Source organism: Protopterus annectens, chromosome 9.part0 (assembly GCF_019279795.1).
Source record: "Protopterus annectens isolate FY-2018-M chromosome 9.part0, PAN1.0, whole genome shotgun sequence".
NCBI lineage: Eukaryota > Metazoa > Chordata > Ceratodontiformes > Protopteridae > Protopterus > Protopterus annectens.
In genome coordinates, this window is record NC_056743.1 from 680,951,615 (window position 1) to 680,973,554 (window position 21,940).

Consider the following 21,940-nt stretch of genomic DNA (forward strand, 5'->3'; position numbering starts at 1 on the left):
GAATTACAGACAGTCAAGAAAAGCAGACATCATATTTTGAGGCTTTATTCTAATATTTTTGGCTTTGCCCAGAATTCTTGAGCAAAGAAGTTGAGTTCTAATATGTGGTTCTGCCAGCATTTATAAATTTCCCTGAAAGAGAAAACCATTCCTAACGATCAAAAGCATCAACTCTTCTTAAAATCCAAGGTATGCACTGAGATCAGTCACTCTGGGCTGCTGATCTCTCTAGTGCTTACCTTGTTCATGTTCATTATCAGCATTATCCTAACAGGGTCATATCGCAGTCCTGTCCAGGCTAAAGAGCATAATCAGAAAATTAGTAAATGTTTTTCTCCTCATTTTTCCCCAACCAGCAGCAGCTTTTGTGGGGCCCCCACACAGTCAAGATGATTAAGTGGCCCCCTGCAGCCACAGGTATTGCAGTTACCTAAAGATGGCTGTCTTGCTAGCTTTAATGGGCAGAATGTCCACCACCTGGGTTTAACTAAAGCAGGGGCAGTATATCAGTAGTAAAATATTTAATGGAATTGTAAAGCCTGATACTAGATAAAACGGGTTCTTATTATTTAAGTGAATGTTTAAAGTTGCGAATGCTGTTTCTTCGAACATGTTTACCCGAAATAGCAAAATTCCGAAAAGCACGGAGCAGCAATTTTTTTTCTAGGTAAAAAAAAAATCACTGGGCCATTTTCGGGACTTTGCCATTTCCTCCACTGTGGTGCAATCTCGAAGTTGGCATATTTAAGTAGGGAGTGTGTATTGGAGGGGTGCGGGGTGAAGCCCCCACTTTATTTTGTGTTTTTTTTTTCCCCTGGGAAAAAAAATCACTGATCTGTATGTTCGACATTTTGGATTTTTGGAGTGTTTGGGTCGATTATACAGCGTTCGCAATTTCAAGTGTTCGCTGATATAATATACACCCAATAAAACACGGTTACTATAACTAGAGTCATCTTTGAATTTTTAAGGAGCTATAAATAAGCGTTATTACCCACCTGGTTTATTAAGTATACAGGATTGCTGTACTAGCTTTTGTTGGTTTTATAGACCTGGTGCAAAATATCAAGATAAAATAACTTGCTGTGGTAGGGGATCCCCCAGGAACAGGGGACCCCCAGTGACTGTAGGGTTAGCTTGTGCCTAAAACTGGCTATGTGCATGTACGTGCCATGGTAAAGTTATCATGTTAGACAATGGAGTGCAGATTGAGCTTTCCCTAACTAATCACTGCATTAATTGGGGGGGGGGGGCATTGCATTTATCATTTGAACAAACTACTGTTGTATATAATAACATGGTTGAAGAACACCTAGTCATTATAATCTTGAGCATTTACACTGAACTTATGTAAATTAGCAAAGTTATCAGCCATCGACAACATTTAAATGTGTTTTGGTGAAACATTGCAGATTATAAGATTAGTGGATATGTAGCAATTGCACAAGTATTAAACAGTGTTAGCTATAAGAACAAAACTTAACTTGTTATTACAAATGTTTACAACCAAGAACAAATGTAAAGTGCCCCTACTTAATACAGTCTACATAAAAATCATCTCTGTGCAAAATACAAAATCTGTAACAAAATACAATAGCTGCAGTCAAAGTACTTTTTTTTCCAAACAGCCCACTAGAGTACTCATAGTTTTGTTCATATAAAAATAATAGTAATAGAAGAACAAGTAAAATGGTACTGTTATGGAAAAAGAAGCACCATATCTGATACACAACAGTAATCCTTGCCCATCTTATGCAGGCAGTCAGTGATTGCCAGGCATATGCAGCGCATGACCCTGTTCATGCCTGGCAATAGGTAAAGTGAACATGATAAACAGAAGTAACACAGCATAATATACTTGGTTTCCTTTTAGCTGAAGTGATGAAGAGTGCGTTAATTGACTATTTTAATGAATTTATTTCTGATACAAATGTGAGCATTTGTGATAAAACTGCAGTCTATGTGCAGATATTAAAAACCTCCATTCTGTATTACCCATGTTATGTGCATTCTTTGACCAAGGTAATTTCAATAATTTCCTTTCAACTGAAAAATGGTTGAAAATTTTATTCACTTCTTGGATGTATATCCCTCATCTTCTTGGCTCAAAAATCAGAGACAAAGCCAAAAAAATAATGGAGGACAAAGGCCCAAAAATCAATCTATGTTCCCATTCTGCATTCCTTCTTTAGTTATTTTGCTGTCAAGTGAGCATATCTGTGTCACCTGGCACAAGATCACCAATCAGGCCTGTCAGTCACCGAAACACCACATTAAACTGTACGAAACTCTGATGTGCTTTGTGACATAGTCACTTTAGAAATATACTTTAAACATTTGTTAGACTGTTCAGAAAGAAATTAGTTCAGTTTGCAGGAGCACAGACCTATTTGTTTTATCTTCAATGAAACTGCTCACCTTCATTGCTCAAGAATTCTGGACAAAGAACAAAAATAATGGGGTCGAATAACAACTCAACAACCCACACAGCAACCCAAACCAGGGTCAAAAGTTCACTTATGAAAACCAATTTATTGTTACAAAAAACAGACTTAGCGCTTTCACCATTAAAATGGCATCCTCAGAGTCAGCAAGCTTTTTGAGTTTCATTTTAACTAATTTTAATTAACTAATTATGATGTCATGACTAATCAGTGGGGTGTGTGGATATATAATGTGCAAGTTTTCAGTGTTTCAAATGACTCTGAGGATGCCATTTTAATGGTGAAAGCGCTAAGTCTGTTTTTTGTAACAATAAATTGGTTTTCATAAGTGAACTTCGTTGCTTTGGTGAATAGTGGTGCAGTGGTTGTGGAACTTCGTATTTTCTAAAAATAATGGGGTGTCAAAAATGTACCCTAAATCACACTCAAATTCAATAGAACAACAAGCTTTGGATTAACAAGCAAATTCTGAAGTTGTGCAATAATGAAACTGTCAAGGATTATTGTTGGCAGTAATATTCAATAATTTAGAAGAAAAAATATGAATATGAGGAAAATTCAGTGTTGTTCTGCACTAAGACAGTTGAAAACATACCCGAATGTAAAGCTTATAAATTCTGTCTGGAGTTTTGCTCTCATAATGCAATACACACACAGACATTTACTTTCTTTTTGTCCAGGATCTGAAAAATCATTCAGATACAACAATGTTTTTTTTTTCCATTGTTGTTATTATGTTTCTAATATTTGTTCTTTTCTTTATAAATTATTTAAAAAATGATACAGTAACCACTCTTTTAGTAAACCTATAATCTGTATATAAATTAAATGTTTGGGTATAGTACAGGTTTAACTTACTGAGATTTAGATTTATTAGTTATTAAGATTTATGTACTCCAATTTGAGTGTATGTTTGCTTACTTTGTAACAAATCTATCTCAGTTTTTATACTTAGTTGTACATAAGTTTTATGATTGCTTTCTACAGTGACTCTGAATTGCTGGAATTCCTTCTGTGAGCTTCCTCAAAACAGTGAAAAACGTAACCTCACCAAAATGACCAGCAATAATAATCCTCTCAACTGTCCAGAATCTCAGTGTTTTTGGTAACTTTTTCATAAAATTTGTGTTTTCCTCACAAATCACAGAGGACTGAGGCCACTAACTCATGACAGGCATTTGTCATATGTTTTATACAATGCAAGCTAGTACAAAACCTGTTACTCTAGCAACATTCTAAGCCAATAAAAGCTATGTTTAAAACTTATCCCAGGTCTTGTGCCTTTGTTCCCCCATTATATTTAGCTTTGGCCAGAATTCTTATGTCATCATCCTGAGAGTTTCGTTCATCATCATTGCAGGCCTTCATATAGAAACAGTACTGTTCATAGATAACCACAGTTAGGATTACCGCTGAAACTTTAATTTAATTCTACTACAGTGACCCCTCCCACTCGCAGGTCAGACAAATTATAACAGAGAGTAATCAGTTTATAGCCAGTACAAAACAACTAGCAGAGAGGCACAAAGTAGAGCAGATTTTCTTTCACTTTCTGAATACAAAAACTTGGCAGCTAGGGAGACTACGTAACTGGCATATACAGTGTAAGCAACTGGTCAATGGGAAAGACATTCTCAGTGAAAAGTTTTAGGAGTTGGGTCTTGTGGCAGAGCTCCTTCAGTATCAGGATTAGATTTAGTGACCACAGCCTCTGAAAGGAAAGAAAAGAGAAAACAATCAACTAAACTGTCATATTATATTGTGGCAATAAAGTTAATACTTTACCTTTACCTCTGAGAAGGAGATACGAAATAGGAGCGATCCTGGCAGCGAACCCTGAGGTACCCCACTGGTGTTGCTGTGAACTAAAATCACAATCAGTTTGTAGTTAGTGCAAATCAATTAACAAAGAGGCATGATGTAGAACAGGTTTTCTTTCATTTCCTGAATGCAGAAAAATAAAGCTAGGCAGACTATGTAAGTGGCATGTAATGGTCCCTACTCTGGACCAGTAATCAAGGAGCCTAAATCCTCACCACTGACACAGGTGAGGGACAGCCATTAGGAACAAAAATGGATACACACAGTATTTTTAGATGCAGATCTCTGGACTAAGCACAATTTCCCCTAAGAGCACACAAGGAGCACACTCCAGACCTGGGGCTGGACTCTGTCTCTGTCTCTCTCTCTCTCTGTCTCCAGGCCCTAAAAAGACTCCACACTGACCACTTTGGAACTCTGTGTCCCTGTTCCAAGTAGCTGACAGATACACTTGGATATTTCATACACACACACACACACACACACACACACACACACACACACACACACATCTTTAAAAGGTTGGCACAGATTTACCAGCTGTGCCCCCTTTGCCCAGCCTATAAGGTAATTATGCTGCCAACAGTCAGCTACTCTAAGGCTCTTATAAGGGTGCTCAATTATATTGAGTAAAATTAATACCAGTACAAAAGGAAGAGTTTGACCAATGCAGCAAGGCTTTCAGGATCGGCCACAGTGCCACTAAAATAAACACAAGTACTCTTAAGATGGTAAAGTATTCTCTAAAAGACCAGCCACAATGAAAAGTATAGCAATATTTAATAATAATAATAATAATAATAATAATAATAATAATAATAGAAAATATGAGAATACTGAATATTTAGTTACAATAAACCCCAGAGTTTCAATCACAGAAGATATAAAAAATAACACAGTTGGATAGATTCAGACAAATGCAGGAAAAGCAATATTTAACTAATCTCATTATATTTTCCTGACTGACTAAAGAATTACTGTTCCCTAGTTAAGTTACTAAAGCAAGGCAAGATGATGAGTGTTGAGTTCCTTACTACAGTAAGGCAAGCTGAGGTGTGTGGTTGTGTGAGATATTTGTGAGAGATCTTTCCTGCCAGGTTCCGAGAAACAAAGTGTTGTTGTAAGAGTTCTGTCATATATCTCACTTCTTCTTCTTCTTCTTCTTCTTTTGGCTTTTCCTGGTTAGGGGTCACCACAGCGGATCTCTTGTCCGCTCATGATTGGCAGTGGAGTTTTACAGTGTGGAGTTGCCAGCCCAGTGCACAACCTTCCACAGAAGGCACACACATGCATGCACCCATGCCTAGGGCCAATTTAGAGAGTCCAATCCACCTACATCATGTCTTTGGGATGTGGGAGGAAACCAGAGCACCCGGAAGAAACCCACACGACCACAGGGAGGACATGCAGACTCTACACAGAAGGCACCCCAGCTGAGGATCAAACCAGAGAACCTCTTACTGTGTGTAATATCTAAAAAAAAATCATTCCAGTGCTGGTTATAGAATGACATCACTTCTGGTCACCTGACTCTGGTACAATATACACCTAGAGCTTTGCTAAGTTTTGTTACAGCATCTGAAAGTTATAAAACAATTTCAAAACCTTCTATCTTTCCATAGTAGCAATTAGTTCATCTGAAGGACTATAGAGTAAGATTCCTAGTCCTGGTTTTCCCAGACATTTTTGGCTCTGGCTGCAGTCAGACCTGAAAGATAAAATCTTTATGGCCTAAACCAACCCATTTAATTTTCATCCTGTTTTTCAAAATTAGCTGGAATGAGATTAAACTCTTTCTTTCCAGAATTCTCAGTTAAAACATGTACATTTAATCAGTTATAATAATACTGTGTGACATACATATATATCTCTTTTCTGTCCAGTAGGACCCACTGTTGATGCATTTTTAACACAAGCAACTTTACAAATACATTTTTAACACAAGCATCTGTACAAATCAGGTGATAGTCAAATGACATAAACTTATTTACAAAATACCAGCTTAGCTATGCTGGCATATATTACACATGCATTGCCCTACTCTCCCTGGCACAGGTGGCACTACCTCATATCATCCCATGGCATATACAATGTAATATACTGGTCAAGATAAAAAACAGTAGCCAGCTTAGTAAGTAGCACTTATAGTGCAAGGGCTATTCCTTTGAAGAGTGGGGTGGATTTTACAGCCACTTTCCAGCATATAGTTGACATGTATTTGACAATTTGGAGTTCATACACACCAAGGTTCTTCATGTTAAATTTGTTTATATTGTACAGTGATAAAAATTCTCAGTGAAAACTTTTGGGAGTTGGGTCTTGTGGCAGAGTTCCTACAGTGTCGACATCAGATGTAGTGAACATAAACTCTAAAAGGAAAGAAAAAAGAAAAAACTCTACTAAACTCTCATATTATATTGTGGCAATAAAGTTAGTACTTAACCTTTACCTCTGAGAAGTAGGTGCCAAATAGGATTTGCCCCCAGCCCAAAGCCCTGAGGCACCCCACTGGTGTTGCTCTGAACTTGGGGTTGGTAGGGGCATTTCATTTTGACAAAATATCACTTAATAGGATGTAGTTTGCTTTGGAATAGTTCTTAATTGTTACACCATTTGCTGGGGTTACCAAGATGATTGTTATTTCAAAGGGGACAGCTTTTTCAATGTGACACTGGAGGGTGCAGCACTCTCCCATATTGTCAAGTATCAGGTCCAGTGTGTTTGAACCACTGGTGGGTGTGTGCACTATCTGGTCAAGAGTATTTGTGTTAATAAAGTTCAGGAATCATTGCGCCTGCAAGTATGAGTCAGTGTATGTTTCTCAGTCTACAGAGGGGTAGGTAAAGTCTCCCATGAATAGTGTATTTGGTTTAATGGTGAGTGTCTCCAGCAGGTCTAGGAATGAGCAATGGTATTTTAGGGACATAGAGGGTGACCTATAGCTTCCTAGGATATGGTATGGGACCTTGTCTAATGTGATTCACACATGGATAAATTCCAGAACATCATTCTGTTTAACTGGCACAGAGTTATGCTTGTTGTTAGTCTTCAGTTTTTGTAGTTAAGATATATTCAGTCTTGATATATTCTGCTCCATAAGTGCTGTTTTCTAAATGCTAACTACTTGCTGCTTTCATATACTTTACTATATTTTTACACTGTTTTCATAGTTAGATTCCTAGTTGCTTTAAATAATTCAATTTTATAGTACTTTCATGTTCTGAGTTTATGCTGCTAAATCAGTACAACAATTGCTCTATACTAATGTTATGATTGCCTTTTCCTTTGTTGCCTGCATCTTAGCTAAAAAGTTCCAGGACAAGTTTGCTTCATCAGTTAAGAAAAGTTAAATTGTGCCATAATACTGGTGTAAGTGTTACAGTCATGATAACTACCTTGGCTAGATGTGGCACACCAAGTGAAGTAATATCAGCTCCACAATTTATAAGAGAAATGCCTACTTTTTAAAAACATTACTGAAAAAAATGCAACAAACAAAAAATGAAGAATAACGAAAGTGAACAATAAACTTAAAGAGCATGAAGCAGTAAAATCTTGTTTAAACCAAAACATTTGTAGTACACAATAAAAAGAGATACAGATCTTAAAGTGAAAGGTTATCACATTTACTTAAATTAGAGTTAAAAAGAAAAGCTATATATATGAATAGGCTTTCCCTGCATTTTGTTTAATGTTACTTTTGTCGACAAATGGTAGGAGTGGCTGAGATTTTTGAATGTCCAATACCTTGAAGTGCTATTTCTCTGAAACAGGTGAGCTGGGCAGGGGTTAGAGTGTGTGTGTGTGTGTGTGTGTGTGTGTGTGTGTGTGTGTGTGTGTGTGTGTGTGTATGTGTGTGTTTGTGCGCGCGTGTGGGTGTTTGGGTGTTAGGGTTACGGTGTGTTTATATGTTAATGTGTGTGTTTGGGTGTTAGGGTTAGGGTGTGTTTGTATGTTAGTGTGTGTGTTTGTGTGTAGGGTTAGGGTCTGTTTTATGTCAGTTTGTGTGTTTGGGTGTTAAGGTTAGGGTGTGTTTGTATGTCAGTGTGTGTTTGGGTGTTAGGGTTAGGGTGTATTTGTATGTCTGTGTGTGCATTTTTGACTTAGGATTGCAATTAGATGTAATGTTTGTAGTGTGTGTTGGTGCATGTTTGTGTGCATTAGTTCATCTTGTGTAGTGACAGTGTCAAGGGAAGGGCCTTCCTGCAAGGCGTGGTGTGGGGCTATGCGGGGGGGTGGCCTGCTCCCACCCCTACCCCAACCCACCCCTCCTACAAAGAAAACTCTTCCCATAACACTGCCACTATTCAGACAAATTGGAGGCTAGTGTTATGGGAGGATAGTCTAACAAACGGGAAAGGAATCTATTTTCCTTTTTTGATCATTCAAATGTTCAATTTTTTTTATACTGATCTTGTGTATGGTTGGATCTGTTTCAATGTTAAGTAAGCTCAACTATACATAAGGGAATCATAAATAGGTGTTATATTACATCAGCCCATGAACACCATTTATTAATCACGCTTATTCTGACCTGGACATATTTATACAAGTTTCTAAGTCCTTAAGTTCATTCAATAAGAATTTGAAGTCTGAAACCAAAGAATTGTACCTTCCTCCAAATCAAGACCTAGTGATCAGCTCAGAATTAAACTTAATAAATGATAGTCTGTTCTTGGGAGACGCAGTGAAGGGTCATAACTTACACAGACTAGAAAGGGAGATAGTTGGAGGGATCCTAGCCACAGTTTGTCACACACATTTTGTGCATCCCTCTTCAGTGCATCTAACTCTGAACATTGCAAGAAAATGTGTTTTCATGTACAAAGGCACCCAAGTTGCATCTTCAACAGGTCAAAGAGGAGGTGGGAATCAAAATACTAAGCTTTGAGGGAGTGTAAAAATATTTAAAAAAACACTGTCAAGCAAAATCACAAAAAGTGCAAAATTTGCTAGGGTATCTAGAGATTGACAGAATATTATGGAAGGAATCTAATGACAAGGTTAGACCTAAATTTCTTTTGTGTATTTATTGGTGACCTGTAACCTAGTTCCCATTAAGGTTCTATATATTTTGAATATTAGTGCCTTAGACATATTTAAGCCTTCTCTGGATTCATTACACATCTGATTCCAGATATCTTTACTTTTGTGAAGTAATGAGAATTTAAGAGTAATGCCTCAATTCCCAGACATCAAGAAAGCAATAAACAATTAAAATGTTCAGTGCAGACTATAAAGAATGTGGAACATGAAGCCGGACAGCTCTGAAAACCCTTGATTGCCATCCATCTTTCATTATGAGGTATATAAATACACATTTGAAGTCTGCAGGACTTTCTCCAATATTGCTGAAAGGAACATATCTCAAAGCTAAACTACCTACGTCTTATTCTTTATTACCTCATGAAAATCAAAAGAGAAGCTGCCAAGTTATTCACAGAAAAGCTGTGTAGCCAGAAATGTTTTACTAAGACAAATCAAAAATCTGTCCAGAACATCAAAAAGTGGAACAGGCAGGATAAATATGTAGTTTGAATGATTGTACAGAAAAGTTAATGACCTGTCACAGTGATCTGTTAAGTAGAACAGTGAGCTTTCTCTATGCAAAAGCTAGATATGCAGCGATACAAAAGAAATGAAAAACATTTAAAGAAACTGGTTAACTACTGAAGTATGCAAATTCAAGTGCTACTTCAAAGCTCTGAGCTAGAAAAAGCACTACCACCTTCTCAGTGTGGAAATGTTTCCCCAAAGTACAGCTGATATTTCAAAACAAGAAATGGAAAGCAAGAACAAATTTTTCCAAAATTATCCTAACGTTTGTGTAAATCCTAAAGAAGCTGGTACTCTGAACAATATCATAATCAGTGAAGAACCTACTTCAAACTAGTACTCTATGTTTAGGAAACTGTTCATAAAACAAACACTATATGTGTCATTTATTGTAAGTATACTTCCCTCTCTCCAGCTTCCTCATAAAGTGATGTACACCACAAACATGTCCCTTCTCTTGGTGCCCTCCAGATGGGAAGGCCTCTTGGATTTTGTGGCTATGAATGCCCACACAACTGGGGGAGTAGAGATATTGGGGTCATCATACTGCAGTAAATTGAGGGTTTTCACGTAAGCCCTAAAAACCCTTAAGTTATGTCAGGATGTGAGCATGTAATACAACCACAAGAGAGAGTTATCAACACTTATCTGATGATGTGCTAGTCATTTACTCACCCACTTCAGAATGCAGCAACTGCCTTTGTCACAGCTTCTGTATCACTGATGCTCATGACCTAGGTGAACACCTACCCTAACAACTCCTCATACCCTCTGCTGTGAAAAAGACAAGCAGGCACTGCAGAATTCTAGCCATTCTTTGTCTTCTGTAAGGTCTGAGCCTCTAAAATGGAGGTCACTTGGATGGGAGTTATAGTTTCATCTTTCTGTAGCAGTAGAGCATGTTGTACACTTATATGTAATTAAACTATTTAAATGTAAATTTTACACATTAACTGCAGCAGTCTTATAAAATCAGAAGGAAATATACTTATTATGGCACTGTAGCTGTGTCTTTAACTAGGCGGTGGCAAGATATAGTTGTGTGTGCCATATGACTTTTCAGGACAGTTCAGTAATGGTAGTTACTGAACACGTCACATTTAAAACCTTTCATTCATCATCTTGATTGTGTCTATACTTATATGTACAAGTATATTATATGACATAAGATTGTTTCCACATGCTAGTTAATACTTCTGGTGAGTGTGTATATGTATACAGAGGAAGCTGTCCCCACCTTCATGGATGAAATGACATGATTTTCAGTGGCTCTGCCCACTCCATAAGCTTGCCAGTACTCCATATGCTGTCCCCAATCTCCACAAGGGCTGCGGCATCATATACACCCAACACATCCCTGCTGCCTTCCCTCCAAAAAAGGCAATCAGAAATACTTGTCACTTTCCCCATTCCCATTGAGTTCCTCAAGCAAATCTACCACAAATTCAAGTAAAGGTTGATAAGGTCAACATACAAGCTTGTATGTCTCAATGTTAAACAGCAGATAAGCTGTAAATGTGGTACATGGATCAATAATGCAAAGTCAGAAGCCTGAACTTTGAAATCTGCTTCATCAAAAACATCTAAACAAGTATAATAAACACAGCCACTTAAAAGAAAAAGTGTGGAGGGCTTGTCCCAACACCCCTGTAACTAAATATACTGGCTCCATGGTTGTATAACTGCACACAAGAGCAACTACCACACTAATGAAAAATATTTGCCCTCCCATCTTCTATATTCCACTGCTGATAATACTACGAGGAAGGAGTAATCCACAGAAAACCACAAAAACTGACAGGCCAAAAAAAAAAAACAGCCATAAAGATGATAGAGTGGACTATTGTGGATAAGGGAGAAATTATGTATAATTACTATTATGCAAGAAACCCATAATTTCCAGATAGAAGATATTCAAAAAGATTAAGAGAGAAATTAGAGGAAAGAAAAATACGCAAGAAAAAGTGTCAAAAGCTTCAAATGCAAATGTGTATTTATTAATAGAACAGCTCCACAAAAAACATTATATAGACCAAATAAACTGTGAACCATTTGGAAAAAGAAGCTACAGAGGAAGTGTGAAAATATAAAGAACAAAAAAGTATAAAAAAAGAAACATAGACATGGGAAAGAAAGCAAAACTAATCACTACAATAAAGCAGCTCCAAATATATTTGAAGAGAAATACAGGCAAAGGCACCCAGATATGGAAATTTTCAAAATACAAAAAAATAAGATCACAAAGTGGTGATGTAGACCAGATTAGTAAAATAGAAGCTGAAGTTATGGAGTACCTGTGAAGTGAAGGATTTAGTGTAGAAAGTTTAACAACGTTATGTTACACCATGATGGAACGAGTTCCCAAAGTAAGGAGCAACAGGTGGGGTGGAAGACATCTGAAGAAGGAATATGTACATGGAAAAGAAAAAGAAATTTAATATGGTGCAATACTTATGCAAAGGAGAAAGCAAAACTAATCAATACAAAAAAGCAGCACCAATGATATTTGAAGAGAAATACAACCAAAAGCATCCAGACATTGAACATTTTAAGGAGCAAAAGGTGGAACATGAAGCATCTGATCACTTACCACGTGAAGATACTGTGAAGCCTTCAGCAGCAAACCAGTACAAAGTTTAGTTAGTGTTGCACAGCAAAGGAAGGAACAGGAAATAGTGGTAAAGCTGATGCAGTCTATGCTGTGGAGTGATAGGTTAGTGAGGTCCCATATGAAAAAGCAACAAATGATCCAGGATGCAGCTGAATAGAATGTGTCACAGGGAGATGTTCTGGAACTTTCAGTAGAATGCCTGGAGGAAACAGCGAACAAACAATGTGCCCTCAGCTTAGAAAAAAATTGGCTAAGGGAAGAGCTGCTTGATTCAATAGAGATGGATAGACATATTAAGATTGATGAAAGAAATAGATTACAAAAAGTCAGTAAGACCCAAACTGTTAGAAGTCTGAAAAAACAAACAAACACATTAATTAAGACTATTATCATAAAGTCATGTAATATAAAAGAAGTAAATAGGATATATTACTGTGCAGCTAAATTGATACCAGTTAAAATCTTACCACAAAAACACAGAGCAATAAGGGAAAGGAAGAGACGAAATCAAATGCCATCATGGAAGCATCGAACAGAAAAACATGTGCAGCAATTAAGACAAGTGCCACTGTTAGAAGAGGACGGAAGAGGGAACAGATCAACAAAAATAAGTAATGCACACTATCAGAACCGATCAAGATCTACTGTACACTATTGCAAATAAATAACTAAAGATACCTGCACAGACAGAAAAACATAGAAGATATGCAAATATAAAGGAAAAGTACAAAATAAGCAATTATTTGATGACCAAAAAAGTTTTATAAAGAACTGGGAAACAAAGTGAAATGAATACAAACACCACCAAAAAAAAAGAAGAAATAGACACATTTTGGAGAAATATCTGTGAAGGTCCTGTGGAACATAACAAAGATGCTAAATGGATAAAAGTAAAAGAAATAGTAAGAAGTTCAAATGTATAGGCTATGAAATGGGACGAAGTAATGGATAGAAAAATTGAATCAAAATTAAGAAAAGCTCTTAAATGGAAATCCCCAGGCTCAGATTCAGTACCTAACTTCTGGCTAAAAGTATTAACTTCTTTACACAAAGATTTAGCCATGAGTAAGAATTAATTATATGTGCATCCTGAACAGACACCAACCTGGTTAACAACAGGAAAAACTCTACTCTTTTTTAAGAGTGAACCTGCAAGATAACCTAAAAACTATAAACCAGTAATGTACAGTTGTGTAAAATCTTACCATAACAGTAGACGTCCTTCTCTTCACTGTTGCAGTCATTCCCTCCGGTACAACTCTTTTGAGTGTGTACCTTTAACTCCTAGTGGGTGTGGCCTGAGCCTTTAAAAATGAAGTTATCACCTTACAATTATAACAAATACTCATTGACAGAGGTCAAATATCAATATAATTGTGTTGGCCATCATGTATGCTTCACGATAAAATATTCTGATACCTTACATGAAGCATGGTTTGGGAATTATTAATGCAAGTATGAACAAGTAATATTTGATGCCTAGAGGAGCAGTAGGAGGTAACTGCAGATGCACCTGGAGGCGTCACTCGGATGTAAGTAGAAGTGTTCGTATATCTGTTCACCAAGTTTCCTCTCTGTTTTGCCTATGTAAAAAACTTGTGCAATCTTGGCATAAGGCTACATAGATTAATCCTGCATGATTGCAGTCAAATTTATTACAGAACCTGAAATTTTCCCACAAATTTTAAAATATTGACCAGTTTATACATATGTGTAATACTTATCTTGAACACCAATTCGTGGAAGGGTTAATTCTATATTTCCCCATCCCACCTTCAAAAATGTTTAAGGTTAAACCTCTCTTATATACAAAAACAGGTTATTTCCCAATTTTTACAAGAATGTTTCCATGCTCACACAGGATGTCCCAGTTCTTCTTCATTCCTTTTTACCATCCTGCTTTCCAAAGTGAATATGGAAATAATGCCCTTTTAAATATATAAATTATTTTTCCATATCATACCTTTAAGTTTACAGTCTTAGAACAGACTGACCAAAAACCTAGAGGGGGCCTGTGGCAGCTTCACTTGAAAAACAAGAGAACTGTTTTGGAAGTTATATTGGAACTCCTATAAATGGTCAGCACTGAATGAGCATGTTTCCATTGCCCCTGATATAAAATTGAAATCATTAGAAAGATGATTAATTTTAAAATTAAAGTATTATAGAAATGATTTATGGTTAAAATAACAAAAAGGGGATTTGTAATACCTGTTTTTTTAGCATGTATCCATTGGTTTTTGCCTTGCTAATTTTTTTACATATCCCCATTGGAAACGGAAACTGTGTCTTTAATGATTAATTGAATTTTATCATGTGATTTTAGTTAGATGAATATTTAAATGAAACCTTTGTGTAGGGATTTTATCTGAAGAAGTTCTACCCTGATAGAATGAAAGCTCTTATGGAACATTTTTAAACTTACTGAATTAAAGCTTATGGAATGTTTTAAACTTACCGGATTAAAGCTTTTTGAATGTGTGGGCCGACCTGAGTGGCTTGGCCTCTTATTTGTGTTTATTTTTCAGTTTGATGGCATTTTTACTTTACAGGATAGGCTGGGTTACATTTGACAGTTTGCTTCCACTTTCCCTTTTTCAGGTTTCCTTATCCCTTTGTTTTTCCCGGTCTCTTCCAAATTGGTTAAGGATCACAACAGACTCATGGGTTCTGTCCATTATCTGCCAGGGATATTTCATGGTTTGGAATTTCTTTCCTCCTTTTTTGGGCATCCTTCAGCCTCCTTGGGAACAACTTCCTCTTTTCCCTGAGGTGCTCCATTGTCTTTTGATCCAGGGCACCATTCAAGTTGTGCCCCCTGCCCAGGTAGGGAGTTTTTTTCCAGAATGTTGGCTCTGAGAAAGGAGGGCACTTGGAGACCAATTCTGAACCTTTCCCAGATCAACACCTTTCTCAAGATTCCATCCTTTCAGATATTGTCTCTTCAGGCTTTGTTTCTCCTTCATCTTCCCCATGCCTTTCTGGTCTCTATGGATTTCAAAGATGCTTACCTTCATATCCTCATCCATATCCATTTCAGGAAATTTTTATTTTCTCTGTTTCCTCCTTGCATTTTCATTTCTCTGCTTTGCCCTTTGGTCTCTCTACTGCACCAAGGGTATTCACAAAATGCCTTGCACCTGTCATTGCCTTTTGCTGGATAACAGAGGTTCAGATCTTTCCTTATATGGATGATCTACTCATTTGAGATTCCTCCCCCGATGCTCTGCTTCAGGATCTTCAGTTTACTTTTTCCCTGTTGCAGAGTCTGGAGTTCACCATAAACTTTCAGAAATCACATCTAACCCTTTCTTAGGATCATGTTTTCTTTGGTTTCAGGATCCTGACCATCCACATGCTGGCATCTCTGCCTGCCTGAAAGGCCCTGTCTCATTGCCTTTTTCCAGACTCTTCTTCTTCTGGCTTCAGTCATGGCCAGGGACTTTCTCAGAGTCCTTGGGTTCATGGCATCCACCATTCTCATGATCCCTCTGGCTAGGCTCCACATGAGAAAGCTACTGTGGTACCTCAGGTCAGTGTGGTTCCAACGTTGCCACCATCTGAACTTCCTGGTCCCCTTCTTTTCTCCCTTGTCTCAAGTCTGAACTTCAGTGGTAGATTCATCAACTTTCTCTCATCCTGGGGTTTACTTTCCAGACTCCAGCCCCACCACAAGAGCTCTTGATAGACACCTTATACAGGGGTGGGGGCCTCCTTCAGTTCTCTCAAGGTTCTGAGTCTCTGGCCTCTTCATCAGAGGTCAGAACACATTAAAATAAAGGAGATGAGGGCTCTACTTCTAGATCTTCAAGCTTTCTATTCTCTTTTTCATCCTGAACCCCTTAAAGTTTTCACAGACAATAACATATTGATGTGGTATGTCAAAAAGCAAGGAGGTACAAGGTCCTACCTTCTTAGCAGACTAGCTCTTCAGGTCTGGGATCTAGCTGTCATCTGGGATCTAGCTGTCCAGTATCAAGTGACTTTTCAGGCTGTTTACATTCCCTTGGAGCACAATCTAGTGGCAGACTCTCTGAGCAGGTCCAGCACACAAGCTCATGAATGGATGCTTTACAGAGATGTGTTCATGGACATTGGCCTTTGATGGGGTATTCCTCAGGTAGATCTTTTTGTCTCTATTCTGAAGCGGCAATTTTCTGTATCCTGTTCTAGAGTCCCGATTCCTCTGGCTTAGAAAGGTTTACAGTCTTAGAACAGATTGAACCAAAACCTCCAAAGTGGAATCTGGACTAGTAGAATCTCTTCCTCTGAACCATAATCCAAGGGGGAAAGGATTTGAGAAGAGTTAGCTGAAGACTCTTCCCAGAGTTCTGCTCTTCATCAGAGGAATCCTGTTTCCTAGGTCTTTTAAGAGGAGTGGAAGACCAGAGAGGGATAGGCACAGACACCCCTTGAGGAGGCTTTGAAGCCATTAAAGCATTAAACAACCCCTGAATAAAGTCTTGACTTTCACGTTCGGGATCCTTAACTACAGGTAAATTATGCTTGGTTTTCTGTTTCTTTTTCTGTAGGACATCTCCACGAAACACCCTGAGAGGGTCAGACCCTTGGAAACACTCAGTATGCATGGTAGGGATCTCCTCCCTCAGTATGATCTTTGGAATCCCCCTCAGTCCCTCAGATATGATCAGAAGAGGTCCCCCCAACCTCTGGAGCAGACATTTGTAAAGCCTCCAAGGTTGTGCAAGAAGTTGGATTTATGCTGGCCTCTGATGAGGTCATAGCAGAGAAATCTGATGCAACTACTGGATGATCCTCCAGGCTTTTACTAGCCTCAAGAGAGACATCCAGGGGAAGTTGGAGAACAACCATATCAGACTTAAGTTTTGTGTCCTTTTTCTTGGCCGACAGCTGACCCATGGGATGGGAAGAGTCCGCCATAGCTCCTTGAGCCAATATCTTAAGACACTGGTTTTCAAGCTAAGCAGATTAGGAGGAGACATGACTATACAGGGTCTTGGAGGCAAATGCTTGGCAGATAGAACAATGTGTATGGTCATGGGCAGCACCTAAACAGAAGAGACAATGGTCATGATATTCTTTATGCGGAGTCTGCCTACCACACTGACGTTTTCCCTTTCTGGATGACATGAAACTGATTTACACTAAATGAAAAAGAAACATAATGAGAAACCCTAATGAAGCACTTATCTGAAACATGGCAACCAGCACAACAGAAAGGCGTTCACACTGATGTTCAGTGATGGTGTTCAGACTAGCAGCAAAGAAGTTCTGAGTGTGTGTACTCGTATGCCACCTTTATGCCCTACTGCTTGCATGGGGACCATATGTGTGATATACGATGTCTATAAGTATTAAAGGCTTTGGTATACTGGCTGGACATTGGGCTATCCTTGGCAGGAGATCCCTTCTGTTATGAATACTGCAACAGTGATAAGGAAGGACATCTTGCCTTCTGGTAATGCATAACCTATATACTGGAATTTATGCCGACAGAGTTTATAGTTATTTAAAAGAAAACTCAGTCGTGGCAATAGAACAAAAGGGTAACAAAAGAATTTCATATGGAACAAAGGATCTTTTGTTGTTCAATACAGTCATTATGGAGAATTGTGAAAAGGGGGAGAATCTAAGTATTGCATAGATGACAAATAAGCATTTGAGAGTATCCCACATTCATGGATAAAAGAGTGCTTACAGCTGTATAAGATACACCCTGCATTGATCAATTACATTATAATGAGTATGAAAGAGTGGCAAACTGCTTTGCAGCTAAGCTATGATAAAGGACAAATTATTATCCCAGGGATAAATATTCAAAGAGGGATATTCCCTGGTGATTCTTTGTCACTGCTGCACTTTTGTCTTACCCTTAACCCATTAAGCTTTCTACTTAACAGATTAGGTCATAGTTACAAGTTGGTTCCTAGAAAACAAAGTGTAAATACTTTTCATCTTTTTTTGTAGATGATTTAAAACTGTATAGTTCATCAGATGAGAAGCTGAAAGCATAACTGCAAGTGGTCAAAACTTTTTCAGAGGTTCTTAGAATGTCATTCGGTCTTGATAAATGTGCGAAAGCTACCTTTAAAGCAGAAACGCTGCAGCACCAAGAAACATCAGCCTAGGAAAGGAATGTGATATAAAAGAACTTGAGCAAGACAGAGTGTTTAAATATTTGGGAATTGATGAAGGATCAACAACAAAACATGCACAAATGAGAACAAAACTCAGTAAGGAATATTTTAGAAGACTAAAATTAATACTGAAAACTGCCCTGACTTCTAGGAACAAAGTCCAAGTTATAAACCAATTTGCTCTTCCTGTTCTAACCTATAGTTTTGGGGTGATTGACTGATCCCAAAGGATATTGGATCAGTTGGACAGGAAAACAAGAAAAATGCTTCATACCTGTAATGAAGTGAGATACTGCCAGCCCAGCTAACTGGAATTTTGTAAATAATTATATGTCATTTGTGAATATCAGTATGGCATATATAAGATGCTTGTATTACAACTGTATTAGAACTGCATGTCATGTGTATATCAAACTAGGTTTGTACTGACATGTTTGTTAAAAAGGTATTTTATAAAGTGCTTGTGCTTAAAATATAACCACAGTGGGCCTGCTGGAAGAGAACAGAAATCTACATGCACTGTTGTAACTGTTTAAATGTATATATTTAACAGTGGAAACTGGAACACAGGAGGTTAACTTCAGAAAAACAGCTGAAATTAAATTACTTTCTGGCTATGCAATAAAAGATGGTATCTTTCAGTTTTCAGTGCAACAAGAGACATAGAGTCTGTGCTGAGAAGCTTTCTGTATTGTCTTCAGAGTGAACTAATTACCACCTCTGAAAGTATGAAGGAATGCAATTGTTTTACAACTTCCAGCATCTGCCAAAGATCTGAGGTCTATGTATTTTCACATGTTGATGCTAAATGCTGCCAAGCTTCCAGCAGTGGGGGTTTCACCTGTGATAGCATCAGATAACAAGAAATGATGTCATTCTGCAAGCTATCCCAGCAGTAATATTTGAGATATTAATTTGAGAAGTCTCTTAGTGAGACAGAGCATCCTGTACTCTGTCTTGGATGTGACAAGAACCATTCAACACATCTGCCTTGCTCTGTATATACGTTTCTCAGGTATAGTAACTGTCTTAGATATAGTCAGGAATATAGCAAAGTTTAGTTTAGATATTTTTCTTTATTTATTTGAGGCTGTCTTGCAATGTTGTTTTAAATATTTCCTGTGATTTTGAACTCTGATGTCACTGTGGTTATATACTGAGTATTTTCTTGTTCTTTTATTATTTATTATTAAATATATTTAAACATTTCATTCTGTCTGATCTGTCTAGAGATATTTAAGTTTTGAGAGTATTTGCAAATTTATTTGGTGACACTGTGTGGGCCACTCCTAATAGCCTTGCTCTTGGTCAAACTACCATTTGTATTAATATTAATATTAATATTACACAGTAAGATTAGACACTCTTTGTTAAGTGCCTTAAAGTAGCTGATAAGGAGCTGGCTGGTGTCAGTGATAACTACCTTATAGTCTGGGCAAAAGGGGGAATAACTAGTAAACCTCTGCCAGCCTTTCCCAGGTATGTGAATGTGTGTAAATAAGACCTCAAAGACTGTGTGTGTGTCAGCTATTTGGGCAGGGACATGAAGCACTGGTTGAACAGAGGGGGTGCTGGAGGTCTTGGCTTGGCCACTCAGCTGAGATCTCAACTCTATAGCTGTACCAGTGGCGTGTCTTATTGGGAATTGGAGAAAGAGGGAGAAACCATCCCTGGACTGACTGTGGTCTCTGTTTACTCTTAAGGGAAATTGCACTTGATGCAGAGAGCTGCATCTGGAAATACTGTGTGTGTACCTGTTATCCCGTCAGTGTATGTCCCTTACTTGTGCCAGTGGTGAGGATTGAGGCTCCTTGATTTCTGGTCCAGTAGTGGGTCATCACAATGCTTATCAAATGATATATAAAAATCAGCATATACCAGGATTATCTATTCCAAGTTCTGAAGGAGGTATGGTCCTCCTCAAAACTGATTACATGAATGGATCTGTAGTTGTAGGACTACATACAGATCTGTTGACCTTACCAGATCCAAACATAATGAAAGTTTTAAAACATGAGGAGAACAAGTCTAAGATGACATCCCTGCTTTGTTTAGCAGAAGCCTAATGGTGTCAAGTGGAGATGGATATCAAACCAGAAAACCAGAAGTAGAAATAATCAGCCAGCAACTGAATGTGCCACAAAAAAAAAGAAAGAATATAAGGAGAAGGATCAGATGAGAAGGTAATAGATGTGGAAAAGGAATAAATATAGTTGCAAGTACAGAATACTCCTAGAACAATCATGTTGATCAGAATCTGATACAAGAATGGCTGAAGAGAGGTGAATTTTAACCAAACCATAAAAGGTCATTATTGCTGGTCCAGGATAGTGGACTGTGTACACACTGGTTTACAAAGTCCATTGAACATGTGGGAGAGACAGACAAATGCAGGTTCTGTAAAACAGAACTGGAAACAGTCATGCACATTGTTGCTAGGTATGATACATTGATGGCAGAGGGCCTGTATTTTTTATTTATTTAACAGGAAAGTCCAACTTGGAACAAAGCCAATTTTCAGCAGAGGCCTAGGAAGAAATGCTCCAGTCGCATTTCTTTATAATGTGGGATAAACCAGAGGAAACCCACATGAACACAGGGAGGACATGCAGACTCCGCACAGAAAGCACTTTAGCTGGGAATTGAACCGGAGAACCTCTTGCTGTGAGGCGACAATGCTACCACTGCACCACTGTGCTTTGCAAACTGAAGGGCATAATAATTTGGCAAGACTGTTGCATAGTGGATTGTGCAAACATTACACTATTGAAGTAGCAGAGAAACATTGGAAAGATGAGCCACAAAGCATTATAGAGAATGATGAAGTTTATATCCGATGGGATCACTTATTACCAACTGTTCAACATCAAAAAAATAAATGTGAGAAAACCAGATATATTAGTCCATGAAAAGAAGACAAAAATAGCACTAATCATTGAAATTGCTACACCCAGTGATTAGAGTGTCTTTCGTACAGAGATACACAAAGTCATAAAATACCAAGACTTACAGGTGAAATGAGGGCAATGTGGAAGAAGGATACCAAGACAGTTCCAATAGTAGGAGGAGCAATGAGTCATAAAAATAATTTAGTCGTATTTAGATATGCTACCAATACATATTAATCAATATGAATTGTAGAAGGAGTCATTTCTGGACACAGTCCGGTGCTGCAAAGAGCACTTTTGGCTAACATCAAAGATTGAAACAATGCTAATTTTATGAATTCTAATCATACTTTAACTTAGGAATGGGGTCCATTCCCCATCATGGTATTAGAAATCCAAAAGGCTTGGAGAAATTTAACCAAGCTGAAAACACTAGCCACACTTCTGCTTATCTGCACATGGAGCTGAAACACCACAGTCTGTCTTTTTTTGATTATTTCT